General features: G+C 42.7%; 1 protein-coding gene across 1 annotated transcript in view; it reads right to left on the bottom strand.

The window, feature by feature from the left end:
* ROGDI (rogdi atypical leucine zipper) overlaps positions 1–19476 on the bottom strand; it is a 590903-nt gene that overhangs the window by 456681 nt on the left and 114746 nt on the right. The window lies entirely within an intron of this gene.

The following is a 19476-nucleotide window of genomic DNA, read 5'->3' as shown; positions in this document are numbered from 1 at the left end:
ACAGGGCACTCACGCTGTGGCAGGCCTTCGGAGGCACTGCAGCAGCTTCTGGCCTGCTGTGTCAGCTGCGGTCGTTGCACTCAGCGGGGACCACAGCAGGCATCGGCGCAGAGCCAAAAGCAGCATCAATTCCAAAGTCCTTCTGGAGATGATGTGCTGGTTTCTTCTTGGTTAACCAGAACTCGCCGAGACCAGAGCGCTGTGGCAGCTACAGGGCCTCAGGGCGCTGTTCCACTTGCAGTGTATCAGGGGTGCTGAGAGGGAGGGGGCGGCCGACTGTCAAGGGCGGAAGGCCAGTCGAGGCTGTGCTCAGTCTCCCTGTGCAGGCCCCGCCTCAGTCCGCATGGGCAGACCCGGCCCGGTTGCTTTCACTTCAGAAACTTTTCCTGAGCGGAGATGTGAGGATCCTGGCATGCAAGTGCACAGGCACAGCTGGGAGTGTGGACTCCCTGGGCCAAGGTAGATCCCCGGGATGCGTTACTCACGACTCGCGAAAGCTAGTGATTTTATTTTCCTTTTTCCCCCCATGGATTCCTACCTACGGTAAGCTGAATAACAACACATGTTTAGAAGCGGGCACCAAAAGGAGCATTGTGCTGCAGTGAGTGACGTTTGGTGGAATCACTACTGTGCTCCATTTGGATGTTGGATGCTTTGTGGTGCTGCTGTTAATATTTTCCATCATAAGAAAAAGAATGTGGGATTATGGTCGGCTGGCGCTGGGGACAGAATTTGGTAGGGTTTGCCTAAATCTCCATCTGTGCTCCTGCGGACTGTCAACCGTGCCTACTTAAGGTGCAATTGGACATCCATTTAAGGTTTGGGTCTCTAGTGAATAGCAAGTGGACAGTGAGACATCGGGAGGCAAGAGGACTACGGAGCCCAGCATTATTCTTGGGTCCCTGGAGGCGGCCTAAGGCTCCACCTCACCTGTGCTGGGTTACTGGTGCTTTATAGCAAGCGCTTCACTCCCGCAGCATGGGACAGTGAGACATCGCGAGGCAGGAGGACTACAGGCCCCAGCGTTCTTCTTGGGTCCCTGGAGGCAACCCAAGGCTCCACCTCACCTGTGCTGGGTTACTGGTGCTTTGTAGCAAGCTCTCTACTCCCGTAGCGCACGCGGGACAAGCCCGGGTGGGCCCATCCTGCACCCGTCAGCGCCAGGAAAAGCCACAGCAGGGCGCTCCCCCACCCACCCTCCTGGTTGGTCCCCCAGGAGGCCCTTCCTGAGGTTTAGGGGCTGCACGACCCCAGGCACCTATTTTTCACGCTAGTCAATCACTCTGTCCTTATCATACTAGATTTACATGCCCAGTCCGTCATATAAAGTTCTTACCACTGGTCTGGAGTGTCCAGTGCAATTGAAACAAGGTAATGCAATAGCTTGGCGTGATGATCTTGTACCAGTACCTAGAACTCTATTGCACAAATTCATATAGTCAAATCAAGACTATCTTTATTCAATTTTTTATGCTATACCGATAACTAGAGTGCAGGGGCAAAAGAGGAAGGTATTGTCATGGTAAAACGGAAATCAATGGATAGATCCATGGGGCGCGGGAGAGTGAAGAAAATCCCTAGACATGCGACAGAGAATTGTACTTTGGCAGAGATTGATGAGTTAACTGAGGTGGTGGAGGGGTTAATTTTTCATAAAGACAAACTCCATGGAAAGTAAGGTAATGGGTGTACTCCTAAGGTTAAATCCAAAGTGTTACTCCACAAGAGAATTAGGCCCTTTCACCAATATACTAAAAGGTGCGGTCCCCCCACCCCCAACAGTAAGGGTGCATCAAGTAGGAATATCTCTAACCCTCTACCCAACTCGACATCCCCTGAAATGATACTCGGACTGCGTGTCTGAGCAAATCACAACTTTATCATCTAAAATTAACACAGTGGAATGCTCCAATAGATATGCGGCATTCGATAACGGAGAGCCCACTGAGGTAGCAACAATGGCTTTCAGGCACCCCACAAAAGAAATAGTATCCCTCTCATCGATCAGTTGCAATCCCTAAAGAATTAAAATATGCAGTTATCGATTAGCTGACAATTTAAATAGCAAACTGAATAAATTAACAACACTGGTCAGGGAAACGAGTAAGCCAAAGGAAGCTCTGTGAGACAGATGGGACAAATATTTGTAAAACAACCCCCACACACTAAATCCTACCAACATGAGAACTTGGCTCCTCATGTTGACCACAGTAGCACAGCCAAAGAAGATTTGACTGAAACTAGGGATATGAGGGGCAATAGGTCCATGGTCAAATCAATTCACATAGGGAATTGACAAAAAGGCAACCCACAGCATGACCAAAGGAAAACTTACTTGGGAATTATCCACATAGCCAACAGAGGATTTGGGAAGAATAATGGCTTTAATGATCAATATGATATTCACAAATAATGTTCCCAAATTGCCACCGGAAGGGAGGGAATCATAAGAATCACTTACCAACAAACTGATCCACTGGATAAGACATTCTAGAGGCTGCAAGTCTGTTATCAGAGAAGACATTCTCTTTGCAAGGTGCCTTAACAATACAAATACTTCCCATGACACAACAGGGATAAAAGTCCCAGTATTTGGTGGAGGGACTAATGGTGCTCAAACTGAGATTTTGGCTACCAAAAATGTCACAAATAAGACTCAAACTTAGTGACTCAAATGAAATTAGGCCTCTAGATGCCACCAATCTTGCATAAGGCTGGATTAATGGACCACAGGAAGTTGATTGACAAGAGTTAATTGCAAGTAATGTAGGGCCTGCTCACAGGGAAATCTTGGGAAGAGAGTATGGTAAGCTTGAAGACCATAAGGCAGGAAGAAATTCTCCCAGAGGTTATCCCAAATCTTTAAACAGATTGGCCTAGTAAATTGTACTTGGAGAACCAGATCAAAGTTAAAGCTGTTGACGATAAGGGAATGCCCATGGTAGAAGCCAACTGCAAAAGAATACTGCCCTGGAATGTTGCTGGGATAAAGGCTAAGCTTGGAGATCCTGAATGGGAAAACTTTAAAGAATTACATCATATAATACTCCTACAGGAGACGTGGGCTACCGATAAAGTCCATAGGCCTGGCTTTATGAACTTTACAAAAATGACATCCCCTCGTCCGCAGGAAGGGCCTCAGGGGCACTCTTGATCTGGTTACTGCTGGACCTTTTCCCCTCAGTAAAGGTTGTTTGCTCGGAGAGTAGTGATCTCTTAGGCATAGAAATATGTATATCCACCAAGCAAGGCTTTAAGTATGTGGGCATAATGAACACATATGTAAGATCTGTTTCATCAAGCTGCTTTTCTACCATGGTTGACTAACTTTCTGACATGCTTGGTAAACTACACAAGGGAGCGGTAAAAATTATAACACACAAATAGCCCCGAAGATGGGCAAGACTGAGTCATTTTCTAGACTAGGGCTCCTAGATGTTACTGGGAAAAACTCATCCAATGATGCTATACAATTAATGGACCTAGGAATGGCACATGGTATGATAACAGTAAATGGAAATACAAGATCTGACTGCCCCCGTGCCCAAAAAGAGGAGCAATAACAACTCATATAGATTATTTCGCTAAATAACTTGTGGCCCTTTTTAATAGATATGGAAGTAATTGCTAGACTAGATGGTGACCAACACGCATTAAGCGTCATGTTGGATTTTTGTGTTTTCAAATGTGCAAATTTGAAACCAACTAGCAATGTTGATGTAGTCCAGGTTACTACGAGTAGGAGGAATTTAAAATCAACAGCTGTTATGAATAACAGTATGCTCCTGACCAAAATCTATAGCCTCATGTAAAGCTTTCTCGACTAGTTTATGAAAACAAAGGCAGAATAAATCTCCCGGACCTGCAAACTCAACTGATGAGAGATATAAGCAAACTATTTATAAAGACAGTAAAGAGAGGTATTTGTCCCAAATTGTCCCTTAGGTGGTTTACCAGAAAGTGTCGGATTGCCAATAATAGTCTCTTGGAAGCCATTAAGTCAGACTGCCAGGCTCAGATTGTAATAGCCAGGAAGGCTTACAAAACTACCCTGACAGAGGCAAAGAAACAATGGGAAATTACTCAGGGGGGTGATCTAGCAGAAGCCCTTACACAAGGTGATGTGAAAACCTTCTGGAAAGGCATCTCAGATGGAACACATATGGCAGATAGCCATCTAGAGCTAGTAATTACTCCTGAGGAGTGGATGACACACTTTGAGGGCCTTTATGCAGAGTGGTACAATATAAGGAGTAGGCCACAGAAACATGACTGGGGTTTAGCAAGCGAGCATGGTGTTCCTAAATGTAAAGCTTACCTACTGGGCGCCTGAGAGAGGGAGGCGATGACGTTTACCCTAAATAATACAGCTATCGCCCTAAAACAAATGAAAAGGGAAAAGGCCCCTGGTCTTGATGGTATCTTGTGTGATATGTATCTTTCCCAACGTGACATATTGATCCCCTTATCTCAACTCCCTCAATAATGGTATCTTGAGGGGTGAGAGTATTCCTTCGTCGTGGCAAGGGGCGGTGATAATCCCAATGTATAAAAAGAGAAATAGAGACAAGCCGGCCAATTATAGGCCCATAAGCCTAAGTGACACAATGCCAGAAGATCTTCTGTAGGCAGGTCCTGGCTAGACTCCAATCTTGGTTTGATAACTCGATCCTTGCAGAGGAACAGGCAGGCTTTAGGGCTAAAAGTAGTACCCTTGACCAGGTTTTTCGATTCATGACTATATGCTGGAATTATGTATCTTTGAGGTAGGACCACCTGTATGTCGCATTTATAGACTTACGAGCAGCATTTGATCTGGTACCGAGAGACACCTTATGGGACGTTTTAGAAGCATATGGAATTTCTGGCAATCTCGTGTGGATCCTGAGAGTATTGCACCAAGATACATACGCAAGAGTCAGATGAAGCAGAGGAAGGGATCTTCGATCTAAAATCCCCATTAGGCAAGGCGTTAGACAAGGGTGTATGCTGGCGCCAACACTGTTTAGCCTGTACATAAATGGCGCAGTGAAAAGGCTGTTACAATGTAGGCACGATACACCTAAAAGTGCTGGAGTATCTGTTCCACTCCTTATGTTTGCAGATGATACACTTAATATCAAGATCTCCTATGGGACTATAATGTGAGCTGGATACCTTTGCTGCTTTCTGCCATGAAAGAGGTTTAGAATTAAATCCGCCCAAGTTCAAGTTTATGACTACCAACCCACATCGGTCCTCCAGAAAGAAGCCGATAATTTGTGAAGCTCCACTTGAACAATTCAAAAGTTTCGACTACCTGGGGGTAAGGCTGGCAGATTACATGCACCTGGGATCTCAACTAGACAAAAGTCTATGTCCGTGTCAGCAGCCACATATGGGGCTGAGATTTGGGGCTATGCAAACGTAACACCATTGTCACAGACAGAAAATAAGTTTGTCAGGGCTGTTTGGTCTCTCAATGAGTTTTCCCCTTCTACCACTAATTTACGACCTGTCCCTAAAGAGGATTAATCATTTGACTGCTTTGAGACCCCTTGTGATGTCACATAGGTTCTCATTATCCTAATGAGACTACTGGATTCGGGTGTCAGAATCACTTGTACTGGGTTACTGAGTCTGATCCTGCAACATGTGACACCCGTCGGCCTAATCCGGGTTTGTACCAGCTAACTAGCAGTGCCTCATCTCCACCCAAGAGCTGGGATGATTGGGGCAACCAGGCGCATGACATACATGACTCCTCAGGGGAATCGTGGTCACTCAGATCTCATCCGTTTCTCTCAGGTACATTAGTCTCACATATGCGAGGACAATCAGAGGCAGAGTAAAGTTCAATAAGGTTTAATTGAAGTAACTGCATCTTAGATAATAAAGCATGTATTGCAACGAAGCACAATAAAATTAAATTGTGACAAGGAGAGTAAAACACAAGAATAACGCTACCATACTGTCACTAAGGTTTGTAGGGATAGTTCCTACCTAAGTTATGTTATAGCACAGCATGTTAAGCTCTAATTCTGCCTTTCAGGTTCCCCCTGGGAAGACATCATCCCTCATACCTGAGAAAGAGGCCTGTAGTCTACATAAGCAGCTTTAGCGAAGCGATCATCTGGCTGGAATCTCCCCCTAACGTACACGGGTCAAAGTAGTGTTTTCATAATAAAACATCTGATGTGCCAATAAAGGATCCCCACGTAAGAGTATGTATGTTTCTGTGAACATTGGAGACAAAACGTACCACTTTTGCCAGCAACCTATCTTACTGCAGACTTGAGAAAAGCACAGAGTGAAAGAAATGTCTTGTTTAAGAACATAGTGCTGACATAGGCGAAGAACAGCTAGATAGAGAAAATAAAACAAGACTGCAAATGTGGCTAATGTTAAAATAATATAACAAAGCTGAATAAAATATATCTAGCTTAAAGTGCAAAGCAGCAGGCTTAATTTGCTAAGATATTGTGTATAAAACATTAGCTAAAATGGCTACACAACACCCTCCTCTTGCCGGTTCAAAGGCAGTTCAAAACCTAATTTAATATATAAAAGCCACTAAAATTCATCTTAAAGCATATTTATATGGGAAAGTCAACGATGACAAGTAAAAGACACTTGAGCATGTATGAAAAGGACAATTTAAAATATTAACTGTGGCGCTGAGGAAGACGAAAGTCAGTTTTAAAGTCGCCAATTGAATCCGGGATAATTAAAGATAAGAAATCTTCCACTTCGTCAGGTGGTAAAGCAGAAAGTTCCTCGCCAAGGAAAACCAAGGAGCATTCGTGTTCCAAAGCCTGATCTCCAACCGAGGCAGCAGCATTCCGTGGTGTGCCCAACAATGAGTTTAGATCCGCTTGATCCACAAAAGGCAACTCATAAACAGCTTCCTGTAGCAAACACACCCTCAACACGCATGTCTGGTAATGAGCCCTCAGCGAGAACATCAACCGATCAGCGTCCAATGAAAGCATGCTCTGCGTAGAAAGACAACCTTTCAGTGCACATTCAAAAGGGCACCAAATGCACCGAAACACGGGCTGCACACAATGCAAAACCGGTCTGAATGACAGAGACCAGTCATACTCCAATCGCTCCAGGAGTGGTGCTCCAAAGTACTGCATCATGTGTTCACAACACAGCTGCGCTGGTGGAAGCACTTTCAGTCCTCCTTGTTTTAACGGGACAGCCATTGTGCTGAAAAGCAGCAATAGCAAAATGCCACCTATTATAGCCAAAGTTATAGGAAATCCCCCCAAAATACTGAAAAATATTGAGTGTATGGCTGAAGGTATTAAGCCAAATATGGAGGAAAATGTGTTAACGAAACCAGAACCAACAGCCTTAAAGAAATGTGCGATTCCAGTAGTACTGGATGCGTTAAACATCGGACCCACGAGTTCACCAAAGTGTCTCAGAAAGTTAGTACTTAAAAGGGACTGTATCTCTGCGGATGACCTCGCAACTTGAAGCACATAGGTCTCCCGTGCAGATGTAAGCGCCACATGTTAAAGAAACAATAAAGCCTTGAGGCTGCTCAACTTGTCAAAATTCACATTTGAAGTAGCAATATGGGGCCAAATCTCAGCTACTTCACTCTCTCGTGTAGGGGGAAAAAGTACATTCCCGCAACATGTAACAATTTTGGAGACCGAAATATCAAACTATTCCGGCCTGCATCCCACAACAGCTCTCACTATTAAGCACATAGCTACCATTTGAGAGCACCTTGAACGCAGGTCTAATCAAGGGGACTCCCTTCATATAACAAGCCCTGTGCAAGGACAGCTGTTTACAAACCATCGAGAATGGCTGACATAAGTCTTGCATTCACTACCGCTAAGACAGACATCCTTCATGCCACAGACATTTGTACATGAAGGGCAGCTCCCACACCTTGTGTATGTAACTATTTCCTAGCCTTCCATGTCTGCCCACTGGAATATGTTTTAAGCAGGCTGTCAATTTAAGTGTTGAAATAGGCAGATTGATGACCCCTTGCATTAACCACTCAGCAGATGGTATTTCAGCCACAGTGAAAGGCAACTTTTCTAATTTTTCAATATATAACATGACATAAGTTGCTTCCTTCTTAGCCATTAGTTGTTGTCACGTTAAATTAAACTAACGTGTTGCCAGGGAACGCAACCTGCTTTCGGTGTTTGTACGGTCCAACTTAACTGCATAATGGATCTTAGTTGACGGTCCATGGTGTAAAGAGGACTTCCCGCTCTGTACTATGTATATATATATTTGCCTTAACCGGGCAGCAGCTTCTTGTTGAGAAAGCTTCCAAATTTCATTATAGACTGCATATAAGAAGCGCTTTCTGTGTTATTTTCTGGGGCCTAACAGGAAATCCTGTAAATCAGTATTATTAGGCAGGAGACTGAGATGATCTTTAACAGCATCCAGTGAGTAACCCTTCAAGCACTGCTAGCATGGTTTCCCTTCACTGTATGTTGTTACTATTCCCAAGTGTTCAGATGACAAAGCGAGAGTCAGGCCTTCTTGTTTTAAAACCCCCGTGAAGTTTACAAAAAGTTTATGACCCCCATTGGTATCTATTGGCCACAATACCCACCCACCAGGACGTGAAAGTGAAGCATTAAATGTGCCATTTTGGACCCATTCATCGAGCTGATCTTCTGTTGCATTGATACATTTTTGTCATTTGTAAACTTTTGCAGGGGCAGGTATACTGGGCGCATTCAAATCATTAATTTTTGCTAAGCCTAAACAACTTGTCTGTTGTGCAGTTTCATTTAAAAATATCATTTGAACAGGTATGAGGCATGCTCTAAATAAAGATTCCTTTCCCCTTACTTGCCAATTTTTTGTTCCCCATACACTTTTTAAGTCAATCGACTTCAACCAATGTTCTTAGCCTTCTATAGCCTACCGGGATACAAAGTGATCCGAATAAATGAATTTTGTATCTGTCAATAATATATGTACATTTTCCATAAATGGCAATTTGAAATAATATGACTCAGCATTTCTAACATCGTGCCCAGAATTTTTTTTAAATTTTCCAGAATATATTTTAGAACTTCCTTGTGGAGGAGTTGGACAATGTTCCCATTGTGTGTAATTAAAAGTAGTTTTCGGGGGTACTTGCTCTTTGAATGAAATGGTGTCCATAATAATTATAACAGAACAGGTCTCCATAATTCCCCTTGGATTAATAACATCCTCACTTTCAAATACAGCAAAATACTGTAACTCAGTCATCATAGAATCAACTGTTTTCACATCCCAGTCATCAGAAACATCGCCAGGTATTATTACATCATTCATTGAAAGTTTAAATACATATGGTATTTGAATGACCTCTGTTGGGCCGTATACATATCAAATGTGACTTTATCCCAAAGAATACCATCAGGAATTGGTATAGCGGAAACGTTCACTTAAGACAAGTCTCTGCGGACCTTGTGAGAAGAGAAATGGGGTTTCAGGACCTCATCCAACAGTTCAACTACTGATCGTTCAGGAAGGTAATGACCATGTATTAGTAGAAAGAAAGTAATAAGAAAGCCAATCAAAAGGAGGAAAGCTAATATAGTCAGGGAAAGCCACAGATAGTTAAATGGGAGAACAAAGTAATTTGTATTGAGCCAAATTATCATCTTACGTGTTCTTGACAGTTCAGATGCAGAAGAGGCAGATGAGTCAGAGAAAGTGTCAGTGATGTCGGCAAAGTATCCAGAAGCAGTTCGTGCAAAAACTGGATCCCTATTTTGAAGAGGAGAAATAACAGTGGTCTCCAGCGGTGGTTCGTAATAGACAATGCCATCCGTTTGTGTAGAATTTGAGAATGATTGATCAACATTTTCTGGATTACTTGTTGCAAAGGATGCTAGTGGAACTAATGAAAGATCATTTTCTGCCTTCCCCAAGCTCGGTGAGGTATCAGCATTGACCAGTAGTGAGAGGGATTCAGGTACTACTAGTTGTTTCTCTTGGTCTGCTGTGCAGGATCGGCCACATGGTGTAACTTGGCATTGCCGATGGAGACAAAGCGGTTTTATTTAGAATTAGCCACCAGTGGTAGAATAACAGTTATGGTACCGTGTATCCCTAGGACTGGAACTGGTGCACGATAAGAAGGACCGAGCTCCTTTTTCAAAGCAACTTTTTCACGTACTAGATCCCCAAACTTTGAAATCCAGCCGGTAGATGTTATTGGTACCTCCTTAATTCCTAAGGAGGAAGCACTGGCAGGACGTGGTCATCACGGAACTGTTGTAATTCCTGTAAGACAATGACACGTGTGTTTATCTGAAAGGGTGTTTCTGCCACCTCCACGCCAGGACCATCAAGATCTGGAACATACATTTGAGTTCCAGACAGGGACTCGTATGAAGTACGACCCCCCCCCAACCCCCTCACCCAGGGACCTTCTAGGCAGATTAATGAGTACTCTCTGGACTCCACATAGGTTATTAGGCCAACTACAACCCTACCTACTACTCAGGCTGTTAAGAATTGCTTTAAATCTCGGCTTCATCGCTCCACAACACTATCTCCTTCGGGTGAAATGGAGATGAGTAATGGAGTGGGACCCCTAATGAAGCCATGATGTCCCTGAGTGCCCTTGAGGCGACAGCCGGGCCCTGGTCAGAGTGGAAAGTCACAACTGCATAAGTGCCGATAAAGACTTGCAAATCTTTAATAACAGTCCGAGCGTAAGCCGAGCATTGTGGCCGTAACCATAGAAATCAGGAGCAGGAGTCAACAGCAACTACAATGTATTTGTATGCACTGTCAGGTGTATTTGTATGCACTGTCAGGTGTCAAAGGACCGCAATGGTCCAAATACACTCATTGTAATGGTTTGTTAGAAATTAGGAGGGATGTCTGCGGTGGGCGTTTAACGGTGGACCCCTTAATTTGTTGGCAGATATGACAACAAAGGACATATTGCTTGGTCTGTTTGTATTGACCTGGCCACCAATAACGAGCCTGCAACATTGATATTGTAGCCGCCACACCTGCATGGGCAGAAGCAATTCCCTCATGCACCACTTTGATCAACTCTGGTCTTAGGTCTTTATAGGGAATCACTAAAACTCCCACACCTGGTATTTATACTTCTGCATCAAGCATACCTCCCATCCGGTAGGAATATTTAGTGGGATTTCCTTTAGGTAATGGTGTGTCGTCAGCCGAGGCTTTCACGGCAGCCAGTATTTCATTGTCCTGTTTCGTCCTAGATCAAGTTACTGAAGCAACAGAAGCCGTAGCTAATGCTGATTTGGCTGCTTCATCAGCCAGTGTATTCCCAGCAACGATTATTCCAACACGTTGGTGTATGTACTACACAGACATTTGGTAGCGTTTCCTTCAGATCAGCTACTTTTCCCCACAGAAGTCTGTGTTTGATGGTGTTACCTTTGGAATTTCTGAACCCATTCTGGCGCCAATAATTCAGATATTCATTAAAGGACTGGACACCATAGTACGAATCACAGACAATCAGTGTTAGCTGGTCAGGATCCGTATGTTCCAGTGCCATCAACAGAGCCTTTAGCTCTGCTAGTTGTGCCGTGCAATCCCCTAGGGGTTGCATATAGGTATGTTGTTGATAGAATTTACTACTCTCCATATAGCCGCTTATGACTGAGCAAGCAGCGGAGTGTTGATGCTTTGTGCCTATAGTAGGTTATGCCGAGCAATCGGTGTACGTCACTCTTTGATATTAATAGGTAATGTATTTGCCGGAATTGGGCATTCTAGTTTATATTGCAAAAATTCTTGAGTTTGTAACTTTGGGTCAAAAATCTAGTCAACATCAGTGGCTGTCAGAAACGTTGCCCATTGGATCCAATGCGGATGTAATGCTTTAGCGTTGGGAATTCTGGCTTTGGTAACAGCCTCAAGGTCTGTAATTGGAGATATGACAATAATGCGTTTCCCCTGGGCTAATGGTCTTTCTTTAATGACAGCCATCTGAACAGCAGTGAGAATTTTCTCAGTCGGAGCAAAACGTTGTTCTGATGTTGAATACAAATGTAATTTGTATGCAGTCGGGACTGTCTCACCCTCATTGAATGTTACATAGGTGAAACCAATGGCACCAGCAACTACTATGATGACCAAATGTTTTTTTTATTGACCCCATGTGTATGGGTGTTGCGCTGCAAGCATGTCTTGTTGCAATGTTCTTAGAATGCGTGTGCTCGAATGTCCAGAATTTACTGGAAAAGTCTAGTCAAATAAGGGTTTAACACGCAATGCATAATCTGGAAAGTATATTCTGCCAAAATTTAGAAAAAACAATAGTGATTGGAGTTTTTTAATGGAATTTGGAGGTTTTAACTGTGCATATTTTTCTAGGAATTGTGGCGCTAGGCTCCTTCCTTCACTTGATAATTCATATCCCAGAAACAGGACACTAAGGAAGGCTATTTTTTTTTTTAAGTTGAATTTATAGCCTAATTCAGCAAATCCCACAACAATGCAGGCAACCCGTCTTAGATGTTACAGTAATTCATTGTCCATAAGGTAGATATCATTTACAAAGGACAATGCTTCAGGGCCAGTGCCATGCAGTATTGAAGTTACACGAGCCGCGAACAGTCCTGGACTGTTCTTGTACCCCTGTGGTAAACAACAGAATTTTTTCTGGGAGCCTAGTACACTGAAACTTGTTAGGTCTCTACTCTCAGATGCTATATTTCAGTAGAAGAAACCAGTGGAAATATCCAATGTTGTTTTGTATTTTTTTGCGTACTATATTGTTCATAAGTGCTGTGCTATGGGAATTGTGTATAGCATATGTGCGTGTATGACTATTTAAGTGTCTGTAATCTAAGACTATTCTATATGAATGGTCCAGTTTAGCTACAGGGAAGAAAGGATTATTCATTGGTGAGACACAGGGTTCGATTACGCCCTGGTACTCTAGTTGTTTGAGGATTTTCCTCACGGGTGCTTTAGCATCATGTTTTATTAGGTATTGGGGTTGAGGTTGATTCTTAATTGGAATTACATGATAGGGGGAATCTCTATCCCACCCTATGAGGTTGCGATATAATGCGGGTGCCTGCACCAATGCCCAATGAATGGGGTAGGATTCTACGAGCTTGTCGGGAACAAGAGGCAAGAAAAAAGGTTTGATAATCTCCTCCTCGTATGGGCAAGTACGGACAAATTCAGGTGGCCAATACTTTTCAGCCAGTAAAATATCATAAATATTAACGAAGCGGTCCCAAAAGATTGCGTCTATTGTGCGTTCAATGTCTCCTTCTAACTGTATTGTTACTTTGTACACCCAGTCAGGCGTGGAGACACGCATGTCCGCAGTTTCAACTTGTAAGAAGTCATCTGTTGCTTTCACCTCCAGATGCTCTTGAAGATTCTGGCGAACTACTGTGACCTCTGCTGCGCTGTCTAGCTCAATAAGGTTTTATTGCAATAACTGCATCTTAGATAATAAAGCATGTATTGCAAGGACTAGGACGATGAAGCACAATAAAATTAAAATGTGACAAGGAAAGGAAAACACAAGAATAATGCTACTAGACCTTCACTAAGGTCTGTAGGGATAGTTCCTACCTAAGCTATGTTGGAGCACAGCGTGTTAAGCTCTAATTCTGCATTCCAGGTTCCCCCTGGGAGGACATCATCCCTCATACCAGAGCAAGAGGCCTGTAGTCTACATAAGCAACTGCAGCGAAGCAATCAGCACTTGGTCATGGTCATCTGGATGGAATCTTCCTCTAACGTACATGGGTCAAAGTAGTGTTTTTATAATAAAACATCTGATGTTCCAAGAAAGGATCCCCACGTAAGAGTATGCATGTTTCTGTGAACATTGGAGACAAAACGTACCACTTTTGCCGGCAACCTATCTTACTGAAGCCTTCAGAAAAGCACAGAGTGAAAGAAATGTCTCGTTTAGGAACGCAATGCTGACCTAGGCGAAGAACAGCTAGATAGAGAAAATAAAACTAGACAGCAAATGAGGCTAATGTTAAAATAAAAAAGCTGAATAAAATATATCTAGGTTAAAGTGCACAGCGGAGGGCCTAGTTTGCTCAAATATCATGTATAAAATGTTAGCCAAAATGGCTACACAACAGTGTAATGGGTAAAATTGTTGTCATCTGCGGAATCCTCTCTATATAGAAAAATCACTGGTCGGACTGGTATCCTTAGACTCACAAGTACGCATACCCTGGCTAAAACATGTAAAACAATTAATGGATATGTTAAAAATGGAGGAATTGTGGAGCAGGCCTTGGTCAATAGGGAAAGACACTATACAGAAATTGAAAAAAAGAATATTGAGATCACATTGTGTTAAGAGCCTGGGTTGATACGAAAAATGGGAGTTTAACTGCACAGTTTTTGTTTCCTAAGTGTATTCCAAAATTTGAACCATATGTTGACAGAATCACTCCCTTCCAAGCAAAACAACTATATATTTTGTTCAGATGTGGGGTTCGTAACCTAAAGTCCTTCACTGCAAGTTGGGGGAAAAAATTCAGCGATCAATCTTCCCGCCCACACTGCTTAGTGCTCAATGAATCAGAGGCACATTTTTTCTTTTTTTGTCCAGAATACGCCCAGGCGCGGAAAAAATTGATAATTCCAATATGCAAATTAATGTGTGTGAGACAATACAAGATAATGTTACGAATCCTAAAAAGTGAAACCCAAGAAACAATTGTGTTTGCAGTTTCTCGCTATTTACACTGGGCTTGGAGACTGACTGAGAATTACTACTTAAAAGACCCAGTAACCATGTGGACCCAAACAGATACAATCTAAATATGACTCTAGTATAGCATTTTATATGATTGTTGAACTTATTGTGGGTCGCCTGATGTAAATATTCGACATAGTAAAGTTTATGAATTTTAAATGATTTTAGTATGTACATGATCTGCAGTGTCTCCTTATTTGCACTGGTATTGCAAATTGAGACTGAACTAGTACTCAAAAGACCCAGTAATTATGCAGGCCCAAATAGACACTATGTACATCTTTGGTATAGTATCCCAAGTTTTTGTTGAATTTATTGTGGGTTGACTGTTGCAAATATTCGACATGGCAAATTCTACAAATTTTAATTGATGTTAGTATGAACGAGATTTTTATGTATTTTATTTATTGTGATATGCACTTTTATGGCTTCATAGCCAAAATACAAGTATTTTCTACTACACAAGAACTTACTTCCAAGGGCCTATGAACTGGATTTGGCACCACTTGGCAAGTCAGAGTACCTGAGACTTTTCAACAGGAGGGAAGCTCAGTCCAAGCCTTTAGATAACTTTTGAAAGCAGGATGTAGAAACCAAAGTCTAGTGCTTTCACTCCCAGGATAGAAGAATCATACCAGCACAGCAAAGCAACAGGCAGAGTGGCAGTTCCTTCTACCGCATCTAGTTGTTCTTCCTGGCATAATGTCCTCAGTCCAGAAGGGTTCTAATTTTGTGGGGTCAAAGGTCCAGTATTTATACCCATTTCTGCCTTTGAAGTAGGCAAACTTTCAAAAGACCCAGCCTTTCCTGCCCTGGCCCCAGACACACATGAAGGTGTTGGAGCCTGCTTTGTGTAAGGACAGGCACAGCCCTATTTAGGTGCAACTATCAGTTTCTCCCACCACTCTAGCTCAGGAAGATTCATCAGGATATGCAAGGCACATTTCTGCTCCCTTTGTGTGACTGTCTAGAGTGAATTCACAAACAGCTCAACTGTCATCCTGACCCTGACGTGTATTCCACAGACAGGCAGAGGTACAGAATGATTAAGCAAAAAAATGCACACTTTCTAAAAGTGGCATTTTTCAACTTACAATCTAAAAACTAACTTCACCAAACGTTATACTTTTACATTGTGAGTTCAGAGACCCCAATCTCCTGACCTGTATCTGCTCCCAATGGGAAATTACACTTGAAAGATATTTCAAGGCAATCCCCATGTTACCCTATGGGAGAGATAGTCCTTGCAATAGTGAAAAATGAATTTAGCAGTATTTCACTATCAGGACATGTACAACACACCAGTGCATGTCCTACTTTAAAATACACTGCACCCTGCCCATGAGTCTGCCTTGGGCCTACCTTCGGGGATGACTTACATGTAGTAAAAGGGAAGGTTTGGGCCTGGCAAGTGGGTGCACTTGGCAGGTCGAAATGGCAGTTTAAAACTGCAGACACTGCAGTGGCAGGTCTGGGAAATGTTTACAGGGCTACTCATGTGGGTGGCACAGTCAGTGCTGCAGGCCACTGGTAGCATATGATTTACAGGCCCTCAGCACACATAGTGCACTTTACTAAAGTTTACTGGTAAATCAAATATGCCAATCAATGGTAAACCAATTACTAATATAATTTAGACAGAGAGCACTTGCTCTTTAGCACTGGTCAGCAGTGGTAAAGTGCCCAGAGTTCTAAAGCCAGCAAAAACTAAATTCAGCACAAGATCAAAAACAGGAGGTCAGAGGCAAAGTGTTTGGGGATAACCCTGCAAAAAAGGGGGGGGCATTGCCAACATCTGGTAATGTATATTTTTAATGCATTGTCAATAATATGGTGCCTGGTATGCAGTTTGGAAATATCACAAGTCATTTCAAGTATTCATGAACACTGGGCTAATGTAAATGTTGTTGATTTTTGGGAATTGTTCAATGCATTTGATTTTGCTGTCTTTGTTCCTACAAACTGTAAATAAGATATCACATGTACTGAGTTGGATGTTTAATAACGGAAGATTCCTTTTCTCCTCCTTTATTGCACATTCCTTAGAATACCACAAGCCGAGATTTGCTAATTGTTGGAGACAGATTCTTTTATTCCCCTCCTGAGTTTCGATTCATCTGCTCCTTTCAAACATGCACGCGGAGCAACTTTTTGAATACTTTGTATCCACCCACAATTGTTGGAGATTCTATTTTAGAAATGGATGCTAGTAACTTTGTTGCATCTTTACTGCGTCAAGTCAGCCATCTTGGTGGGAGGGGTTTTGGGCATGGAACTTATGTGCACACCTATGCCACTGTTACCCTCTTTACTCCGCTTTTATGGCAATCTTTGGCCACGACTAATTTACAGCACAATGTGGAGTAACCATGATTTGCCCGTCCTACCGTTGCTTTAGGTAAGGGTGAAGATTCCGTTCCTGCCTACTATCAAGGGAGGATTTGTTTTTTTGTTTTTAAAAAAGTCAGTTTTTGATTGTTTGATACTCCATTATTTTTTTTAGATTGGACAAGTGGTTACTGTCCTTTATATACGTCCTGTGACCCTGGTGAAGTGCTGCACTCACAGTGTTTTCTACTTTTCTGGAAAGATTAGATAATAGTGCTATTATTTCTTGTGAAATAAGCCCTACTTAGGAGAATGCCTTGTGATCCTGTGATTAATTCCACTTTGGACTTTTTTTTTGTTGATGTGCAGGCGATTCAATCTAGGCTTTTTTACCTCATTCTGACTAGGAAAGGCTGATTTACAGAATCCGGCACATTCACTGTGATCTTAATTTGGACTGGGTTTTTCAGGTGGGGAAGTGGGGGTGTGGGGTCACAGTTCGTTTGACTCCAGGTGAGCCTTTATTTAAGCCACCATTCTGTACATTTATGATCAGTAGTTCACCAAAACACTTGGGCTTAAATCTTAATATCTTCTATTAAGCAGGATTTGTGTCTTTTGTCCTGATGAAGGTCCTTCAGATGCAGTAGAGAAAACACAACACTGAGTTGAAACATCAACAATACATACTGTCTTGCCCTATCTATACCCTGAGAACTGTGTAAAAGTATTCAAGGCCGACGATTGCATAACAATTGGTGCTGAACAGAGGTCTAAGAATCCAGAAGGCATCATATCAATTCAATTGTTTTATGACTACTATACAAAAGAAATTAAACTCTTGTGTGCTGGTTATCATTCATTAATATGTTTGAGTTATATGGATAATGTATACCATAATTCCTTTGTCTTGAAATAGCCCTGATGAAAAGGAATAGGATTCTAGATGTGCTATATTGCCCGCCTATCCCCATGGGCCTCCCACAGGCCACCAGGGTGGTGCTGCACGCATGGTGGGCGGTGCTGAAATGGACAGTGTAGGGGTGGAGACACCCCTGTGGCATGGACAATGGCTACACCACTGCCTGAGGCTGGAGGGATTGTCAAAATGGGACCTTAATGGAAACACAAGGGTAGGAGACATCCGGCAATGACAGATTAAATCCTATCACGATTTTTAACGGGAATATAAATTGCACGAGACCCAGTTCTATAAATATTTACAATTAAGTCCTGCAGTGGCCCAACATCAAGACGCAAATGTTGTATAGCAATTTTAGACATATTTTAGACATGTTATTTTAGCAAACTAGGCCTGCCGGTGTGCACTTTAGCCCAGCTACATTTTCATTCAGCATCGCTTTACTTTTCTAGCAATAGTCACATTTGCGGTGTTGTTTTATTTTTCTATATCTAATTGTTCTTTCGGCTAGGTAAGAAATACGTTCTCAGCAGGACATTCATTTCACTTTGTGCTTTCCTCAAGGCAGCAGTCAGATAGGGTTGCCGGCAAAAGTGGTACACCAAGTCTCCAACATCCACAGAAACACACATATTCCTATGCGCGGATCCTTTCTTAACATGTCAACTGTTTTATTATAAAAACACTCCTTTGTCCCATACACCTTAGAGGGAGATTCCAGCCAGATGACCAAGACTGCATGCTGACTGCCTCACTACAGCAGCTTGCTTAGACTGCCCTACATGGAGACGGTGTGAGGGATGATGTCTTCCCGGGGGGGAAGCCAGAAGGATTGTTTAAGGTTTATTATGCTGTGCTCTAACATAGCTTAGGTAGGAGAATTATATATCACTCCTATTAACAGTGTGGTGGGACTGCTTTTGTGTTTCATGCTCCTTGTCACGACCTTGCCTTTATTGCGTTTTATTTTCCTATTTATTGCAATACATGCCATTTTATCCAAGATGCACTTACTTCAATAAATCCTTATTGAACTATATTCTGCCTGTTTGTCTTTGCCTGTGTGAGACTAATGTAACTGAGAGAAAGGGACGAGATCTGATCCACCATGATTCCCCTAAGGAGTCTTTACTGTGATGTGCCCGGTTGCCACAATCATCCCTGTTCTTGGACAGAGATGAGACACTGCTAGTTAGCAGGAAAACCTGGATTAGGCCAAAAGGCGTCACATGATGTGGAATTGTGCTTAGTACCCCAAACTCTGTGTGATTGTGCCGCCCAAATCCAGTAGACTCATTGGGATAATGAGAATCTACGCAACACAATGTCAGATGACCTTGAGTTCAGCTCCCTAGAAGCAAAAATTCTCAAGGGGCCATTGCGAGGAGGGTGGAGGATATCCCACACTTATAAATCTCTAGGGGGTACATTCTCTAGACCACTTCACACCTAAGAAAAATGGAAGGTGTGGACGGGCCACCTAGATGACTGACTGGAAAGAGGTCTGGATGGC

The sequence above is a fragment of the Pleurodeles waltl genome, chromosome 10, assembly GCF_031143425.1.
Source record: "Pleurodeles waltl isolate 20211129_DDA chromosome 10, aPleWal1.hap1.20221129, whole genome shotgun sequence".
Lineage (NCBI taxonomy): Eukaryota > Metazoa > Chordata > Amphibia > Caudata > Salamandridae > Pleurodeles > Pleurodeles waltl.
Note: the sequence above shows the minus strand (reverse complement) of the source record. Positions and strands in the feature narration are given on the sequence as shown.